At 44.0% G+C, this 20,085-nt stretch overlaps 1 protein-coding gene across 6 annotated transcripts in view; it reads left to right on the top strand.

Moving 5' to 3' along the window:
• The window catches only part of PAK3 (p21 (RAC1) activated kinase 3), a 297,105-nt gene that overhangs the window by 43,024 nt on the left and 233,996 nt on the right, over positions 1-20,085 (top strand). For 4 of the 6 annotated variants that reach the window (XM_055081646.1, XM_055081644.1, XM_024128082.3 and 1 more), the window contains exon 2: positions 3,803-3,897. The exons of the other annotated variants lie outside the window; for them this stretch is intronic. The gene's annotated coding sequence lies outside the window, so the exon portion shown is untranslated. The remainder of the gene's footprint in view (positions 1-3,802; positions 3,898-20,085) is intronic. 6 annotated transcript variants of the gene reach the window in all.

Here is a 20,085-nt window from a genome sequence, read left to right on the forward strand (position 1 = left end):
GGAGCACAGGCTCCGGACGCGCAGGCTCAGCGTCCATGGCTCACGGGCCCAGCCGCTCCGCGGCATATGGGATCTTCCTGGACCGGGGCACGAACACGTGTCCCCTGCATCGGCAGGCGGACTCTCAACCACTGTGCCACCAGGGAAGCCCCAGGTCTTCCACTTTTTAAATGTTGATAGATCGTCTGATTTTTCTAGAGAGCTTGGAAATCTGAATATTTATGTAAAATCTTCTGAGTTTTGTGTTGCTTACCAGGTGAAAAAATTTTTAAGCACTATTTGGGCCGAAGAAAATATGTTCATGGCCCAGATTTGGGCTGTGGATCACTAAGCTAGATTGTAGCAGAACTGGATCTTGAACCAGCTTTCTTGCTCCCTAGTTCTCTCTCACATTCACCCTGTGCCGGCTGGGCCACCCCTCTTCTGCTGAGGGTTGAGCCATGCTGGCCTGTGTAGAGGACAACATTCCGTTCAGTCCCGAGTGCCCTCCTCGCAGGGGATGTAACACAGTTATCACCACCCATCTGATAAACACCAGGCACTTCTCACTCCACAGTGTGTGAATTTACCTGCCTTCCCAATCTCAACAGTAGATATTGCCTCTTGGCTTTCTTTATTGTTTTTGCTCCAGTGATAGAATGAAGGCAAGGCCTTTATAGGAATGTTATTAGCATTGCTCCCAGCCAGCGGTACCTTCCAGTAGAATCGGTGTGGTCTAGGGTAAAGAATCTGGGGCTTCAAGTCCAGAGGGCTGGGCTGAATTCTCAGATGTGTGACCTGAGACAACTTACTTAACCTCCCTGGCCTTCAATTTACTTAACCGTAAAAATGAGAAAAATAAGATCTTGCCTCTCTGGGCTGCTATGAGGCAAAAGTGAGATAATATGTATGAAAGCTATTTGAAAAGAGAACATTTTACAACTGTGAGGGTATAGTATCACTTTGAAATCAGCAAAATATTTATTGAGCACCTACTATGGGCCAGCTAATAGACCAAGGAACTCAAGGCCTAGCTGCCTCCATGAGCTCTAGTCTAACTCAGAAAAAGGGACATATGCGAGTGGAAAGAGAGTCAGCACTGCAAAACCAGAGATGACCAGGCTGAATGAAATGTACAGACTGTATAATAAGAGAGGTTGTGGTGGAAAGGGCTGATCACTGAAGGATTCCTGGAGGGAGTTTCATTTGAGCTGCGTTTGGAAAAAAAAAAATCAGTAGGATTGCGTTGGCAGAGGGAAGAAGAAAGACATTCTAGGAAGGGACAACAGCACAGGTAAGGGCTGAAATTATGTGTGTTGGAGGCCTAATCTCCACGGAGTGGAGGGTTCAAGTAGTAACTAGCAGATGATCGCTTCTCCACTTGGCTGGAACACAGAAGAGAAAATCCAACAAAGCGTGCTTCTTATGAAATCAAAGCCGAGTCCAAATGGGGCAGTGGGCGTGTTTGATTACATTACAGGAGGGCCTAGTACCGTACAGTAGGTCATAATAATAGTTCCCACCTCATGGTGCTGTTCTGAGCATTGAAGGAGGTGATGTGTTTGAAACGTTTAGCGCAGGGCCTGATATATGATTAGTACTAAAGAAATGTTAGTTGTCATTATCATCATCATTTTTCATCTTATATTGATGTCAGGGGTTAATAACATGGGCTTTGAAGTCTGCCTGATATTAGTTGTGTTACCTTTGGCAAGGCATATCACCTCCCTGTTTCTCAGTTTTCTGGCCTTTAAAATGGGAATAATACTAGTGCCAACTGAAACAATAATAATAATAATAATAATACTAGTGCCAACTGAAAAGGCTATTATGAGGATTAAATGAATTAATCCAAGTAAAGTGCTTATCACAATGCCTGGTACATGGAAAGCACTCAGTAGATGTTAGCTATTACAATGACTATGGCCAGGTAATCATTAATGTAATATGGCTGCGTAACAAAAAATTGGGGAAATTGAGAAACAGAAACAAAATCACCCTAAATCTTACTACTAAGATACAACTGCTTGCTATTATTTTGAGATCTGGTTCTTAAATCTGAAATGTCTTTTGTTGAGAAAATCAAGACTGCAGAAAATGGCACGGATTTTGGGATGCAGTGGTCATTTCATTAAATATTTAGTGAGCACCTACTATATGCTACTGATATTCCAGGGGCTGAGATTCAGCCAGAAACAGGACATGCATGATCCCTGCTTTTAGGGTACTTATAGCCCAATAGAGGGGGATAGGAAAACAAAATAAAAGTATAAAATAAGCAGTGGGTTTTTCCCACATAGGCCTTGGACAACAATAAGCAAGAGGGGGCAGCCCCAGTAGTTCCTACCCAGCTGTCCTTACCACTCTGTAGACCGTAGGGAGAGGGCTCATTGGTCCAGAGGAGGACATGGAGAATAGGAGAAAGATATAACCTCTTACAGCTGAAAGGGACCAGGTTAATGTGATTCTGCCACTGGGCATCTGTTCATCCAGCCTTGGCTTAAAATAACACTGTCTCACCAGCCTGCTCAGCCTCCTGCAGGACCCTCTCAAGATCAGAAAGCCTTTTTGACAGGTTTACTGAAAAATCTGCCGCCTTGCTACCACTGGGTGGCAGTAGTCCTAATTCTGTCACCCGAGCAACCCAGAATAAGTGCATGCCTTCCATAGGAAAACATTTTTGAGATTTGAAAGCAGGTGGGAAGCCTCTATATCCCTGGATGCCTCTCTTTTTTAGGCCCCATGTCTCTGGTCCCTTCGAGAGCCACTCCTGTTATGGGATGGCCCTTTGTCAATTTTGAGACCCTCCTCTGGAGGTGTTCCACTTTCTCAACGGTCCTCTTAAAGTGTGCTGCATAGGATGGAACAGGAGACTCCAGGAGAAAACAGCAGAGATTGCAGTGTGACAATTATATTCTGGAATCTAAAAACCTTACTTTTTTTTAACATCTTTATTGGAGTATAATTGCTTTACAATTGGTGTGTTAGTTTCTGCTGTATAACAAAGTGAATCAGCTATACCTATACATATATTCCCCTAACTCCTCCCTTTTGCATCTCCCTCCCACCCCTCTAGGTGGTCACAAGGCACCGAGCTGATCTCCCTGTGCTATGTGGCTGCTTCCCACTAGCTATCTATTTTACATTTGGTAGTGTATATATGTCTATGCCACTCTCTTACTTCATCCCAGCTACCCCTTCCCCTTCCCTGTGTCCTCGAGTTGATTCTCTCCATCTGCATCTTTATTCCTGTCCTGCCCCTAGGTTCTTCAGAACCTTTTTTTTAAGATTCCATATATATGTGTTAGCATACAGTATTTGTTTTTCTCTTTCTGACTTACTTCACTCTGTATGACAGACTCTAGGTCCATCCACCTCACTACAAATGAATCAATTTCGTTTCTTTTTATGGCTGAGTAATATTCCATTGTATATAGGTGCCACATCTTCTTTATCCATTCGTCTGTCGATGGACACTTAGGTTGCTTCCATGTCCTGGCTATTATAAATAGAGCTGCAATGAACATTGTGGTACATGACTCTTTTTGAATTATTAGAAACCTTACTTTAATTAATTTAACCTAAAATTGTGCTCTGTTTTTAGCAGCTAAATAATTTAGCTATGTTAAACTGTTGGCTCAAATTATGCTATGGGTCAACTCGAACCCCTAGATCTTTTTTGAATTGCTTGTTTTTATGTGACCTGATGCTGAGCTATGCTTCCCTTATTTTGGCCTTACAAAATAGACTTCTAAGTTTTTGAGGATTTTTTTCTTTATCTTATAAATTTCACTTTATTATTATTATTTTTTTTTAATTTTAGCCCAGTACTCCAGCCCATCTGAGCTCATTTTGAATCTCAATTTTGTTCTTCAACATATTTGATATCCCTGCCAGCTTTGGGTCATCTTCAGACTTGTAAGTACATTTTCTGTGTCATCTAAGTTATTAGTAAAAGTGGAAAAGCGCTGTGGCTTTTCTCTGGTGACTTTTCTGCTGGTTACCACCTACGCTTTGTGTAAAATTCTTTGATCAATTGCCAATCCATTTCACTTGTGCTATATAACCTGGTTAATATGTTGCTGCCTTATCTCAGCTCATTCATGAGAAAGTTATAGGAGACAATTTCAGATGCACTGCTGAACCCAAGATATGTTGTAGTTACAAAAGACAGGATGGATGAAGGATGATCTAAGATGGCTCGTTTTGTTTTGTAAAATGGAAACTACTGTACTTTTTCTTCCAATTATAAAAGTAATATAATTGTAAAGGTCAATAGCATACAAAAGTATATAAATTAGAAAGCGAAAGTCCCTCTGTAATTCCTTGTGCTGACAACCTACCAGATAACTGTGGTTAATGGTTTTGTACATTCATAAACACAGATCTATGATTCAAATCAAATCATGCTAGAGAGAATGTTGTGTGACCTGCTTTTTTCACTTACAGTCTTTTGGAAACATCTTTCCTTGTCAGAATATATAGTTTTACTTCATCCTTTTTAACACCATAGTGTTCTTTTCTGTAGATGTTTCCTAACTTAACTCATCAATCCCGTACGGATGGACATTTAAATCATGGGCACACTTTTGCTGTTGTAAGCAGTGCTGCATGGTGAACTTTCTTTGCTGGCTTGAGATGTTGTGTTGGGTGCTGGGTTTTGGCTCCTCTGGATTCCCCGTCCTTTGGGATCTTGTTTTCAATGTTCCAAATGCCAAGGGCCACCTCTACCAAGGAAAGAAGAACTGAAGAGGGCTCTGCCAACTCCCTGCTCATGTTTTGAGTTTGAAAATCTAAACCTTGTCCTCCCTCGAAGTGGAATTAAAGCTGCTTGAACTCCTGGGGGCCTTAGGAGAACCAAGGCACCCCAAGATCAAATCCTGAGTGACAGACAGGCTCCATGAGTGGCTCCGTGCCTGGCTGGCACAGGTGAGGTGATTAGGAGCAAAAAAAGGAAGGAGAACTTCCTTGCTGTTGAGCCACTCTTCCCCATCACACACCCTCAGCTCTGCCAAGTGAGGCCACTTGCTGGGCGCTGTATAGTTCCCTTCTTTCTCGTCTTTGCACCTTTCCTCCTCCCTGCACACGTGCACCTCCCAGACTAAGGTAGGATCCACCTACTCTGAACTTCCAGAACACTTTAAGAGCATGGGCTTGAGAGTCAGACCTGTGTTTGACTATCAGAGTTGTACCTGCCCAGCTCTGTCATCTTATATGAGTCACGTATCCTTTCAGGGCCTAGTTATCCTCACCTATAGGATGGAGATAAAGCTATTGATATATAAGATATTTCAAAACACCTAACCCAATGCCTGGCTGATATGAAGCACTTAATAAATGTTAGCTGCTATTATCATCATGGGTGATCATATGACCTATTCCATAGAGTTAGGAAGATTAAGTGAGAACATATGTAAAACACCCAACACAGTGCTCCGCATAAACTGAGTGTTAAATAAATGACAGCAATACTTGATTGTATTTATATCCCCCTTTGGATACCTACCTCATTATAACTTGTGTGACTTCTATTTGTGTTCATGTCTTGATCGCCTCCTCTAATTTATAAGCTCCCTTGAGAGCAGAGTTCTCTCTCTCTCTCATTCTCTCTGTCTCTTTTTTTCTCCCTGCACCCCTGCCGCCACCACCAACTAGAAAGCATAAAAGACCCATTGCTGGGGATTAGTGGAGCTCTTTAAAATTTAGATGAATGAATGTTGCCATCATATTTTAAGTCTCTTTATCACTGTATTGTGTTCTTGTTAGAAAGCATCTTTCCCATTAACTAATCAATGGGGCCTTGTCCGTTGGGCAGGGCATGGCATACATATTCCAACCACTGAGCCACTGGTCACAGAATTAGCAATCTAGGGAATCATAGCTTTGGGAAGGTTTCCAGAAAACAATGGCCTTGAGTGTGTGTTTATCTGAGCAGAAAACAGTTACATGTTGCTCTCAGGCTTCTGCTGTCTAAATGGAAAGGGACATCATGCACCAGCTTAGTTTAGGCCACCATGAAGTCTCTCTTAGACTACCACAGTGGCCTCCTAAGTTGTTTCCCTACTTTCACTCATGCCCTCCACACTGCAGCAAGAGCAATATTTAGACAATATTTATTTATTTATTTTATTTTATTTTATTTTTTTGCGGTACGCGAGCTTCTCACTGTTGTGGCCTCTCCCGTTGCGGAGCACAGGCTCCGGACGCGCAGGCTCAGCGGCCATGGCTCACGGGCCCAGCCGCTCCGCGGCACGTGGGATCTTCCCGGACCGGGGCGCGAACCCGGTTCCCCTGCATCGGCAGGCGGACTCGCAACCACTGCGCCACCAGGGAAGCCCTTAGACAATATTTAGACAAACCAGATCACATCATTCCCCTCCTCAAAACCCTTCATTGGCTCTCATCTCATGTAGTACAAAATCCAGTTTGCTTCCCATGGTCTACAAGGCCCTGCATAATCTGGCCCCTGCATGTCTCTCCAAGCTCATCTTGTTTAACTCTTCCCCTTTTGCCCACTCTGCACCACCCACACTGGCCTTCTGTTGTGAGAACACACCCAGCTCATTCCTGCTTCAGTGCCTTCGTTCTCATTCTGCTCGCCACCAGGAATTGAATCTCACCCATGCCCCAACTTTCCCATGCTTCCTTCTGTCCTTCAGGTTTCCGCTTAATGATACCATCTCAGAATGGTATCATTCATTGAGGTCTTTCCTGTGTATCCTCTCTCAAGTAGGTTCCCGTTGGTTCATGTCCCCCATGTTACTCTCAAACTCATTGGTTCTCAGCCCTCATTTCACATTAGAAGTCACTCAGAGAACATTAAAAAAATGGCCAGCCTCCTTCTAGACCAAGGAAATCAGAGTCTCTGTGGATGAGTCCCAGGTTATCTCTATTTTAAATGTTCCTCTGGTGATTTTAATGTGAAGCCAAGGTTGGCAGCTGCTGTTCTAATCTATCAGCTTGTCTATTTTCTCCTTAGTACTTATCACAAGCTGTAATTATTATGCTTATTCCATTCATTTAGTCAATAAATATTTATTGAGCCCCTACTATGTGCCCAGCACGACTCAAAATACAGGGATTAAAACAATGAACACCATAAACACAAATCCTGACCTTTATGTAACTTACATTCTAATATGGAAGGTAAACAATAAGATACATATGTATATATGTGTATACACACACACACACACACACACACACACACACACACACACACACACATATATATATATATATAGCTGTAGACTGAATGTTTGTGTTTGTGACCCCCAAATTTCATATACTGAAGCCCTAACCTCCAGTTGGATGATATTTAGAGATGGGGCTTTGGGAGGTAAGTAGGGTTAGATGAGGTCATGAGGGTAGGGCCCTGGTCTCATGAGATTAGTTTCCTTGTAAAAAGAGACACTGGAGAACTTACTCTGTCCCCCATCCCATTCCCCTCTCCCACACACACACATGAGGAGAGGTCCTGTGAGCACACAGCAGCCACCTACCAGGCAAAAGAAGAGGCCTTAGAATGAAACCTACCTTGCTGTCACCTTGATCTTGGACTTCCCAGCCTCCAGAACTGTGAGAAGTATATTTCTGTTGTTTAAGCCACCCAGTGTATGGTATTTTGTTAGGGCAGCCTGAGCAGACTAAGACATATGGTATGTTGGATAAGGATAAGTGCTAAGGAGAAAAATAAAGCATAAAATGTAGACTTTTTTAGAGGGGAGAGAGAGAAGTTTTAGATAGAGTGGCCTAGAAAGGAGAATCTTGAGTAAAGATATGAAGGAAATGAGAGATCTAGATATGCAGCTATTTGGAGGTAAAGCATTCAAGGCAGAGAAAAAGTAAGTGCAAAGGCCCTGAGGCTGGACCAGACCTGGTGTGTTTGAGAAACACAAGGGGGCCAGTGTGGCTGGAGAGTTGAGAACAAGGGGCAGAGTGGTAGGAGATAAATTCAGGGAAGTAATGGGGGACAGATAATGTGGAAACTTAAAGGTTATTGTAAGAACTTTGGCTTTTACTCTGAGTAAAAAGTGGTACGTAATCATTGAAGAATTTCTAGCAGAGAGGTAACATAATCGGACTTAGATTTTAATAGGCTCACTCTATCTGCCATGTTGAGAATAAACTGAAGGGGCAAAAAGGTGGGAGCAGCAGAACCAGCTAGGAAGCTGCTGCAATAACCCAGGTGAGAGATGATGGTGGCTTGGAGAAGGGTGGTAGCAATGGTAGTGATATGAGAGACAATGGTCAAAATCTCTACGTACCTTGACAGTTAGAATACACAGGATTTGCTGACTGTGTTGGGCCCGAGCATAGTCAAGGACAACACCATGGTTTTAGGCCTGAACGTCTAGAAGAATGGAGTTGCCATTTTACTGAGATGGGAAAGACTACGGGAAGAGTAGGTTTGAGGGGAAAATATCGAGGGCTTAGTTTTGAAGTTGATCATTTTGAAGCACCTATTTTTAGACATTCAACTGGGGATGTTAAGTAGAGAGGTGGAAATATAAATCTGGCGTTCATAGGAGAGGTCGGTCCTAGAGATAGGACATTGGGAGCTATGAGATTGGATGAAATCACCTAAAGAGTAAATTCAGGTCCAAGAAGAGAGAAGAGGTCCAAGGACTGAGACCTAAAGCATTCCAAAGTCTAGAGGTTGAGTTGAAGAGCAAAAGAAATTTGACCTGAGAAGAAGCAGCCAGAGTAAAAGGAAGAAAACCAATAGAATGTGGTTTCCTGGAAGCCAAGAGAAGGAAGTCATTCCAGGAAGAGAGAGTGGTCACTATGTCAAACACTGCAGAGAGTTCAAGGAAGAGGAGGACGGAGAAAGACCATGGGATTTTGTAACATGTAGAGGAGGGCAGCAGTAGGGTAGTAGCAGTATCTGGGGGGAGGATTAGAGTTGAGAGAGGATTTTATTAATGTTTTGGATGGGAGAAATAATATTCTAATGCAAATGATCCAGTCTCCCACATTAGAATGTAAGCTTCTTGAGGGCAGGGATTTTGTTTCTTTCATCCCCATCACCTCCCACAGTGCCTAGCACAGAGTCGGTGTTCGATAAATGTTGTTGAGACGTAGAGAACAGACTTGTGGTTGTCAAGGGGGAGGGGGGTGGGGGAGGGATGGATTGGGAGTCTGGGTTTAGCAGATGCAAACTATTATATATAGGATGGATAAACAACAAGGTCCTACTGTATAGCACAGGGAACTATATTCAATATCCTGGGATAGACCATCATGGAAAAGAATATGTAAAAGAATATATATATATATATATATGTATATGTATATGTATATGTATAACTGAGTCACTTTGCTATACACCAGAAACTAATGCAATATTGTAAATCAGCTATACTTCAATAAGATACATTTTAAAAAATGTTGTTGAATAGGTGAATGATCAAATGATTGAGGTAATCAATGGAAGTAAAGGTCAAAGAGTTGAGTAAGAAGTAATAGCAGGATAAAGTGGCAGGTGAATTGAGTAGCACCCTGGCTTGAGTTCCAGTCATTCCTGCCACACGCCTGGCACACCAAGCTTACCCCAGGGCCAGACAGCCTAGGCATGCGTTGCATGACACAACTCTCTTTGCCAAGAGGGCACGCTGTGTCTCTGCGGTCATCCGTTCCAGGGAGCAGACAGGCTTTGGGACTGTAAGAACTGAGCATGGCCAGACAAGACCGCAAAGCTCAGGAGCACGCCAAAAGAGAAACCCCTCTGTGTCATCGCCATTCTCCGGGTGTGGTCTGTCTGCGGCACAGGGCACATGTGAGACATGGGCCACACTGCTGACCCAATCTACCCCCGCTGGCTGGAGGGTGATTAATAACCTCCTGTAGCTCAGGCCAAGGAACAGCTAAACCAGAGTCCAAGGAGAAGCCCATGGCCATGCAGCCACCAGAAGCCTTGGACCCGGCCCCTCCCAGCAGCTGCATTGCACAATCCCCACAGTGTAAGGTGATGGGTTGGCCCAGTGGGGCTTCCCCATGGTGCCTGTGACTCAGCTGTTGCTGGAAAGATGGCATGGCCCAGCGCCGGGCTAGTGCATAAGGGGCACTTTTGAATGAATGAACCCTTTGGGACTCTGGGAATTGACACAAATAGTGAGGAAGGAATGCTTCGTTTTCCATGCCTTCCCTGTCACCTCACTCTATGCCCAGACACAGTCCTGTGCTGGGACACAGCCAGGGGCAGAGCATGTCCTGGGCTGGGAAGAAAGGACAGGGAAGCCCACATAGTTAATTGGCAGCACCCTCAGACAGACCTTTTCCATCTCCTCACCTGGCCCCCAAAGACTCCACCGTCATGTCAGGTCTTAGGAGTCCAAAACGTTTATTTCAATCCACATTGACTTAGTACCTGATCTGGACCACATCCTGTGTGTTTCCTCAAAGTTGTTACTATAATAATAAATACAACAACAACAATGACCACTACTACTACTTCTAATATTAGTAATAATTACTGCAGCTGACACATACTGAGCACCTAGGGCCAGACGCTGGGCTAAGTACTTTACATACATTGTCTGTTGTACTCCTCACTGCAGCCCTGTGAAGTGACTACTATTTTTTTTAATTGAAGTGTAATTGATTTACAATGTCATGTTAGTTTCTGGTGTACAGCACAGTGATTCAGTTATATATACACATTCTTTTTCAGATTCTTTTCACTTGTATGTTACTACAAGATATTAAGTATAGTTCCCTGTGCTGTACAGTAGGTCCTTGTTGGTTACCTACTTAATATATAGTAGTGTGTATCCGTTAATCCCATCCTCCTGATATTATTATTGTTTCTCTTGAACAGAAGAGATTCAAGCTATGAAGGGAGAGGGTTGAGATTCAAGCCCAGATCTGTCTCATGACAGACTCACACTCTACATGGTTCTCTATTATAGTATCGATGTGCTCTTTTAAAGAATGTAAATCAGATAATATCATTCCTTGGCTTGACAGCCTCCAGTGGCTTCCCATCACACTTAGAATAAAATCCGACTTTCTTCCTGGGCCATCGAGGCCTGGCAGAACCCAGCCTTTGCCTGCCTCCCCAGCCTTGTCTCATTTTCCTCTTCCCCCGCCCCTATAACACTTGTGCACCGGGCTCTGTGGCAGTAGCAGTGCTCCGCTTTGGGTACATTTGGTAGTCTGGCTTGGCTGCTTAACCCTGCTTACCGTGATACTTCCCTTGGAAAATACCTTCCATGGTTCAAACAACCATCCCTATTGGTATAAGGTGGAAGCTGCCTGTGATTGTCAGTACATCCGTTGTTCCCCGGATAGTTGCTGGGCTATCTTATTACTTTCTCTCTCCCTCACTTGTGTTGTAAGATCCTAGAAGGTTGAGAGTATCCCAGATCCTCTCCAGCACCAAGAAGAACGTGATGCTCAGAGGTAAATCTAAGCCCCAATTCTCATTCGGTCACTGTTGGTATTTGGTGAGACTCTCCTGGATATCTGGGGTGTGGGGCACAGAAACAGCACTGGACTAGGAAACGTATGACCTATATCTTACTCTGGTTCTTTCACTCATTAGTTTAGGAGACCTTAGATGAATCCTTTCACTTTTCTAAGCCTCAATTTCTTCATCAGTCAATGAAAGTAATAGTCTCTGCCCCTGAGGGATCGCTTTGAATATCTAATAAGATGACTTACTGGATAGTGGTCTGTAAAGTAGAGAAATTTACATAAAAATGCCTATTGAGTGCTTACTATATTTCAGATATTGCTCTAGGCTTCTCACATGTTTTACCTCAATCAATCCTCAGAAAAAATGTACTATACTAGGGTTAACAGCATCTCCACTTTACAGATGTGAAAAATGAGACACAGAGAGGTTACAAGGTTTGTTCATCATTACCTAGCTAGTAAGTGTCAGAGCCAGATTGTGAATCCAGGCAATGTGGCTTCAGAACCTGTAGACTGAGTCACTCACTTCCACATGTAAAGTAATGGGTTTTATTAGGGGCATGTCTTAGTCCATTCTGGCGACTATAACAGAATACCATAGACTGGGTGGCTTATAAACAACAGAAATTTATTTTTTACAGTTCTGGAGGCTGGCAAATCCAAGATCAAGGTACCAGCAGATTTGGGGTCTGGTGAAGCCCTCTGCCTGGTTGCAGATGGCAATCTTCTCCCTATCATCTCACATAGCAGAGGGGGAGAAAGGAGCTCTGTGGACACTTTTTCTAAATAAGGGCACTAATCCTATTCAGAAGGGTTCCACCCTTATTACCTAATCACCTCCCAATGGCTCTACCTCCAAATACCACCACATTGGGGATTAGATTTCAACATACGAATTTTGAGGGGATACAAACCTTCAGTCTGTAGCAGGCGGGAGGTTATTATTATTTTTTAAAGTAAAAAATAATTTTTGCTATCATTTTGTCCAAGTGTTGTACCATTATTCCTCTCACTGGGCCACATGCTACTTGGGTTCCTTCACCTGCTATTGTTTAGCATTATGGTAGCAGACCCTCACTCCACCCCAGTTCTCTTAACCTTCCACTTCCTCAAAGCCACAAGAGGTTCCCAACAAATGTGATATTCCAGAGAACATGATCTTCCCATGTCCAGAGATGAGTGTGGGTGCCTGGGGGTCTGATCCCTTTGTATCTTCATGAGTACTGAGCACCTCCCATGTGTCAGGGCCTGTTCTAGTCAACTGGGGATACCTCAGGGAACAAACAATCAAAAAATCCCACCCTGCACAACTTCACTTCAATGGTATTCTTGCCCCCAATACACAACCTTAATCTAACTGTGAGATAACATCAGACAAACCTCCATTGAAGGAAACTCTACAAAGTAACTGACCTGGACTTGTCAAATTGTCAAGGTCATGAAAGACAAAGACTGAGGAACTGTCACAGTTTAGAGGACGCTAAGGAGACATGACAACAAATACAAAAGGAGATCCTGAATTGGATCTTGGGATAGAAAAAGAACATTAGTGGAAAAACTGGGGAAATTTGAATAAGGTCTGTAGATTAGTTAAAAGTGTGGTATCAATATTAATTTCTTGGTTTCAATACTATTACCATTATTATCTAAGGTGTTTAATGTTAGGGGAAGCTGGGTGAATGGTATACAGCAACTCTCTGTGCTATGTTTACAATTTTCCTGTAAAGTCTAACATTATTTCAGGCAGTTTGAAAGCAGGCTGGCAGGCACAGAAATGATAAATGCCAAAGGATATGGGAAGGGCATTGACAGTATCTGCTATGCTTCCTGAGCCGCAGTGTCTTCATCTGTAAATTAGATCCAATAATAATGTATCTCTAAGAATTTGTATGGGAACCTGCTTTTGAAGTATTATAAAAATGCAAGCTATAAATATTCAGTTTTGTGACAGAAGCTACAGAAGAAATAAAAATACCGTCACTCCATCCTCTAGGAAATTTTTTTTTAATAAAATTATTTCAAAATAAAAAGTTAAACAGCTCCCTGCCTTCCTGGGGCTCACCTTTTGGTAGAGAGAAGGTGGAGGAGGGAATAAGTAAAGCAATCAGGAAATTAGTATTTTAGAAGGAAATAGATGCTATGGAGAGAAATAAAGAAAGGCAGATAGGGAGCAGAAGAGGGGCAGTTTTAAAATAGGATGGTTATGGCAGGCCTCACTGAGAAAGTGGCATTTGCATAAAGCCTTTAAAGAAGGGAGGGAGCAAGAGCCCCAAGAAGGAGTGTATCAGTCAGAGGGAACAGCGAGTGCAAAGGCCCTGAGGCTTGACCACTTTAAGGAACAGCAGGAAGCCTGGAGTGACTAGAACAGAGCTTAGCAAGGTCAGTTTGCCTCATCCTGTGATCTTAAATATAAGAGAAAGAAACTGGCCACAGGGGAAGGCTCAGGGAAGTCAAACAATAGACACCAAATAGAGGACCTGCCATTGTCCTCTGTTTCCAGCAGAGTCACCAATGACAGAAACATGAAGGCAAAGAAAAGAGCAAGGAAGTGAAATCGCTGAAGTCTAGAGTCCTTGTCCAATTTCTGGTGAGGAAACAAATCATTATTTAGCACCATAACAAGTTTCTGAGTCTCCTGTGCTTGATTTCACTCCAATCAGTGAACTCTAATTAATGCTGAGTGTGGCAGTAATACCACCGCCTGAGACATCTTCATGATTTCGCCTTAATGAGAAGTGTAATCGGTAGCATAGAAAAACGGGCTGATTTTTCTTGGCCTAATAAGTGGAATTGATGAAAAATGAAGAGCATCTTTCTGGTTTGGTTTATGTGTATCATCAAAAGTCCTTGAGTCATCCAGTTAGCATCATTTGGATATTTGGGGTCTAGTAAGGCATGCACTAAACAGAATACAGGCAATGATGCCACACGGGGAGGAGCCCCCTGGACTGATGTGTACCTAAGAAAGATGGGCCAAGTACCGGGTCAGGGGGGTGGCCCCTGGAGCCTCCTCGTCTGGCAGCCGTGACTCGGGATGCTTCCTCTTCCAGCTGTGCAGAAGCAGAAATCCACACGGGGAAAGCCAGCCTACTGGGAAGTTTGTAGACGGCAATGGTGTTTTCAGAACATCTCCTCTCATCCAGAGGTCCACACAAGCATGCGGCCTTGTCCTTATAGTGTTATAAAGATTGGATGAGAGGATTTAGTGGATAGTATTCTCAAAAATGTAAAATACTACACTTGTGTAAGGTATTAATATATGTATTACTGTTATTAGTATGTACCACAGGAGGACCAACGTCATCGTGTCCTTGTGCCTGTGAGGCAGCTAGAGGCACAGAGCAGTGCTGAGACTTGCCCAAGGTCACACAGCTCGCTAGAGCACAGCTGCAGTGGAACCCTGGTCTTCAGGCTCCCGGTTCGGTGCTCTTCCTCCTGCTCCACCCCCACTGGCCCCTCAGATTCAGTGTGCAGCCATCAGAGGGAAGCCACATCCTTGTGAGTGAAGCCATTGTCTGGAGGGTGGTTCTCAGCATTTCCTAGGGACCTGCAGCATCCACATCACCTGGAAGCCCGTTAGAAGTGCCAGCTCTCGGGCTCTTACCCTAGACTCACTGAGGCTGGGAGCCAGCCATATGGGCCTTCACAAGCTATCCAGGTGACTCCGATACACACTCAGGTTTGAAAAACACTGGCCTAGGCCGAAAGGCAAAGCGCCGAGTGCCGCAGACATCAGTATGCATTCGGATCATCAACTAGCACAGCACAAAGAGGGATCGTCTTCCTAGGGAAGGACTGGGAAAGGGACCGCAGCTCTCGAGCCACCCCTGCAGAGCAAGGTCACCTTCAAACACACATGGCGGTGATGGATAGACGGACACAGACCAGGAGGGAGAGTGTAGCCAGTACTTACTCATCCACACGTGCATCGGAGATGATGTAGTTTTGCCAGCTCAGCGGTTTCCCAGAGACGTGCCAGTTCCTCTACCTGCTGCCGGGGAAGCTACATCCCTGCCTTTAGGGAAACCGCCATGCAGGATCATAGAACCTGAGTTGGGAGGGAGCTTAGAGAGCACCTAGCCAATTGCCCACCTCTACCACATCCTTGGTGATGCCCCTGACTGGCACTCTCTTGGCTTCAGCACCACAGTGATCGTGAGCTCGGTTTCCTGTACGACAGGGTGGAGGTGGATAGGAGGAGGAAACCCATGTACAGGTAACTACAATAATAAGAAATAGTATAAGAGCTAGAGCCAATGCTAAGAGAACACAGAGCCAGGAGGAAAGAACTTTAGCGCTGGGAAGTCAGGGGAGGCTTCAGGGAGGAGGTGCTATCTGAGCTGGGCAAGGTTGCAGCAGGCAGAGATGGTGGAGTAGGAAGGAGGGCTGTTGCCATATTTCCATGAACAAAAGTGTGGAGGCACAAAAGTGCAGGACTCCACAAAGTATGTTCAGGCAGCCCAGGTAAAGAGGACAGGCTCTGGAGTGAGACTGCTTGGCTTCAAACCCTAACTCCCTGCCTCACCAGCTGCCTGACCTTGGGCAACTTACTTAACATCTCTTGGCCTCTATTTCTCCACCTGGAAAATGAGAGTAATATAACGTAACTCGTTGGGTTGTGGGAAGGAGTGGATGACATAATGTATGAAGTAGTCTACACGGTGTCTGGCACACAGCAAGCACTCCAAAACACTTTTGGCTACCCTTGCCAATTACGATGGCTATTGTATAATAGCCATTGGCTATTATACAATAGCCAATGAGATGGTTTGCCTAGAGCAGGGGGTGTAGGACTGGGAGCAGTGGAGGTAATCGTTGGTACTAGGTTGTGGAGAGGGCTTTGAATGCCAAACAAAGGATTTGGGGCTTTTATTCTGAAGGCAGGGAATATGTGTATTTGGAGGACGGACGGGAGCAGGGTGATAAGACAGAGGAAAGTTAAGAGGTTACTGGATCTTAACTATGGTGGTGGCAAAAGAACTGAAAGGGGTTGGACAAGAGTCAGGTTCAGAGCAGGGGTATTTGAGTTAGTGTATGTCTGAACTCCACTATTACATATGAACCTGAGCTTAGGTCAGGTTACGAGATCCTGCAATGTGTAGATGTGTGCGTGTATACACAATATTATATTTATGTATAATATATAATATTATGTTTATATATTATATAATTATACATACCATATTTATATATAATATTAAATGTATATATTTAAAATGCATAAATACATACGATGTATATATTTAATATACATATTAAATAAGCAGAAAATGAAAATTCATGGTTGGAGAGAGTATTAGCCAATTTTTAATAGTCGTAATGTGAAAGACAATCCCTTTGTTAGTTTGAGTTAAGCTATGTGAAATATACTCTATGAAAACATTTCCCAAAGTGGGCCTTCTTGTACAAAAATTTGAGATATCTGCAATTCACCCATACTCAGTCAATTTAAGCACATTCTATCTTACTGGCAGGGACCAAAATCTGTAATACGACAAGGAGTCCTCTGATGAAAGAGATGATTAGAAATGGCAACAGCAGCGCACATGGGTTCCTAATTAAGGAGTTTTCTAACGGTTGTCTAGTAATACAAGTGCCCTCCATTTGGACTCTGGCAATAACTTGAGTATTCTTTAGTTCCCAATCGGGATGAACCCAATTCAAAATGTTCTCAAGTCCCGGGCCAGAGGAAATGATCTCACTTGGCACATTATTGAGTTCCTGTGAAGAAGAAAGACACTAACTACTCACAAATATTTTGTCATTGACTGACTGCAAAGATGCATCTGTTAAATCAATCCATCTGAGTAGGCTAGTTCTCTCGAATATTAAAGAATATCAATACATCCTAAAAGCAAGTCGATTTGTCAGGCATTGACAAAGTGGTTTCAAAGCCAATGATCTCTTTTGTGCCTTCACCTTTCTTCCAGAATATATTCACAAACACATACAAATCTGGACTCAGCCTCTTCTGTTAGAGCCTTTTCAAAGAAAGCTGACTTGCTTTGGCTGCAGTGAAACAGATGTTTGGGTGGGAGGAGGTGCAGGGGTAAGGGTGCCAGGGCTGTTTCAGGGCTGGGGAAACGGCTCTGTACCCAGCAGACTAAATATCATGAACTCTTGGTCAGCTCCCTCGCAGACGTGCCAGGCTTCCCCTTCATCTGCTAACAGCTGGAAACAGAACAGATCCACTGAAGCAATTAAACCGACCAGTTGGATTGACCCAGATTCTTTCAGGAAATGCAAAAGCCTACTGGCTCACGGGATTAGCTTGCGTTTTTCAATCGCTCCCCATCTGTACATCACCTTCATGTCCACCATAGCCCCGGATTGCTACATCTGCTCACCTCAGCAGCTTGCTTTCAAGCCAAGGTAATTTGAGAACCGTCTAGTTATAATCAAGCAGCCTTCGAACTCTAGAGAAACTTTGTGGCCAGCCCAAAGAGAAATTGGCCCTCCCCTTAACTGATTTGCTGTATCCCTGGCGTTCTTTTCCCACCATCTGCCTTTGCTCTTCTGCAATTCCAGGTGATGTAGCCAACTTGTTAGACCTGGTTTGTGGAGAACACAGCCCAGAGCATATGCCATTCAAGGCTTCATTTTTTTATAAAGAAAGAAGGACTGTGCTGAGTGGCTGTAGGGGAAATAGCAGGGTGGAAAAATGAATGCTTTGTTGCCTTTTGAGAGGTGGCATCAGAAGACAGTGAGGAAAGGCCCAAGGATACTTATAGGCAGTGAGTGATGGCAGAGCTCAGATTACAGGAGACATGGGGCCTAGGAAAATTATACTCAGGGCTCACTCTGCTGACAGGGGCTCTTACCCATACAATATACAGGGGTCATAGGAAAAGCCTATATAGCACACAGGTTCTTAGCCCTGGCTGCACATTAGAATCTCCTGGAAAGCCTCAAAATGTATAGGCACAGGCCCCTCCCTTGGAGAATCTGTCTTCACTGGTGTGGGGTTAGGGCCACAGCATTGGCACTTTTTAAAAGCTCTCCAGATGAAAAACAGAATTTCCATAAAGGACATTATCGAGATGATTGACCACATTTGAATATGCACTGAATATCAGATCGTATTACTGTATCAATGTTAAAATTTCTGAACTTGATAACCAGATTGTGATTACATAAGAGGATGTCCTTGTTCTTAGGAAATACATGCTAAAGTATTTAGGGGTGAAGAGCACGATGTCTGCAATTTAGGCAAATGGATTAAAGGGGGAAATACCATGTAGAAATGTAGAGAGGAATGAATACAGCAAATATGGCAAAATGCTAACATTTGGCGAATCTAGGTGAGGGCTTACCCTGCTGACAAGGGTTCTTTGTACTATTCTTAGAACGCTTCTGTTGGTTTAAAATGATTTCCAAATTAAAAAAAAATTCTAAAAAGTACCCCAGTTCCCCAGATGAACTACTGAACAACCAGATTTGGAAACCACTGGATTCAGAAAAACAGAGCGAATGAGGACCTATTATACAGCGGTGGCTTTCTGAGCCACTGTCCTACACCAGAGCTTCTCTCCCTTTAATGCTCATGTAAATCTCCTGGAGGTCTGGTTAAAACTCAGTTTCTGATTCAGAAAGCCTGCGCTGGGGCCTGAGAGTCTGCGTTTTTAATAGACTCTCTGGCGATGCCAGTGCCTCTGGTCCATGGGCCACAGCTGGAGTAGCAAAGCTCTAGGACTGAATTAGTCACCATCAGTCTGTCAATCAATCAAGTGTTTTGGAACCATCTCCACTGGGCTCAGCACTGTAGGAGACATTCCCTAAGTGAAGTAGAGTGGGCCTTGACTATGGCATCACCCTGTGAGCCATGTGGTCTGGCCCTGCGAGAGTCACTCTGATCCCCAGCATAGAATGGAGCACCCAACAGAACAAGCTGAAATGAAGGCTGGCAGCAAATGGAACGATCTCTTCAAAAGCGAGCCCATGATACAGGTCACGGGAAGAGTTCAGCCGCTCCTGGTAGGTGGCAGTTGGAGCCGAGCTGAGGCTCTTGCAGAGAGCAGCATAATTCTGATGAGGTGTCGGGGTACAGGCTTCCTCCTCTAGCGTGGGGATTCATTTATTAGAAACAGATTTCCAAGGAACATTCCCGTTTCCTGTCAGCTGTGGCATGCTTCGAGTTTGTTGCTTTTGCTGTAAGATGAGCCAAGATGTCTCTCCCCTGGTGGGAGCAGAATTTTCCAGGCCTCGCCTGCCTACTTCCCCCATGGTAGCGCCCTTCCCCTCTGCCTGCATGCAGTGATCATGTTTTCCACGCATTGCATCAGAGGCCAGCCTGTTATTTGTATCTCCCTTATTTGCATCCAAATCAAGGCCAACTGACATGGGTGCACAGAAGGAGGCACCTGGGCTTTACTGAGCAGGCAGCCCCAGAGAAGGCTCTGGAAGATAGTTGAGAAAAACCTGGAGTTGGCAGACCTGAGTTTGGATCAGAGCGTTGCCATCTTATAGCTGTGTGAACTTGAGCAAGTTGCTTAACATCTCTGAGCTTTAGGTTCCTCATCTGTAAAGTGGGGCCGGTAACAGTACTAAATTCATAGGTTTGTGAGTATCAAATGAGATAGAGAGCCAAGCAAGTGCTCAATAGATGGAAGAGAGTCATACATTTGATGGGGATTTATTGAGTTTCTTCTACGTATAAACAAAGAGTAGTTCAAATCCAGTCCACCCTTA

Source organism: Physeter macrocephalus, chromosome 21 (genome assembly GCF_002837175.3).
Source record: "Physeter macrocephalus isolate SW-GA chromosome 21, ASM283717v5, whole genome shotgun sequence".
Taxonomy (NCBI): Eukaryota; Metazoa; Chordata; class Mammalia; order Artiodactyla; family Physeteridae; genus Physeter; species Physeter macrocephalus.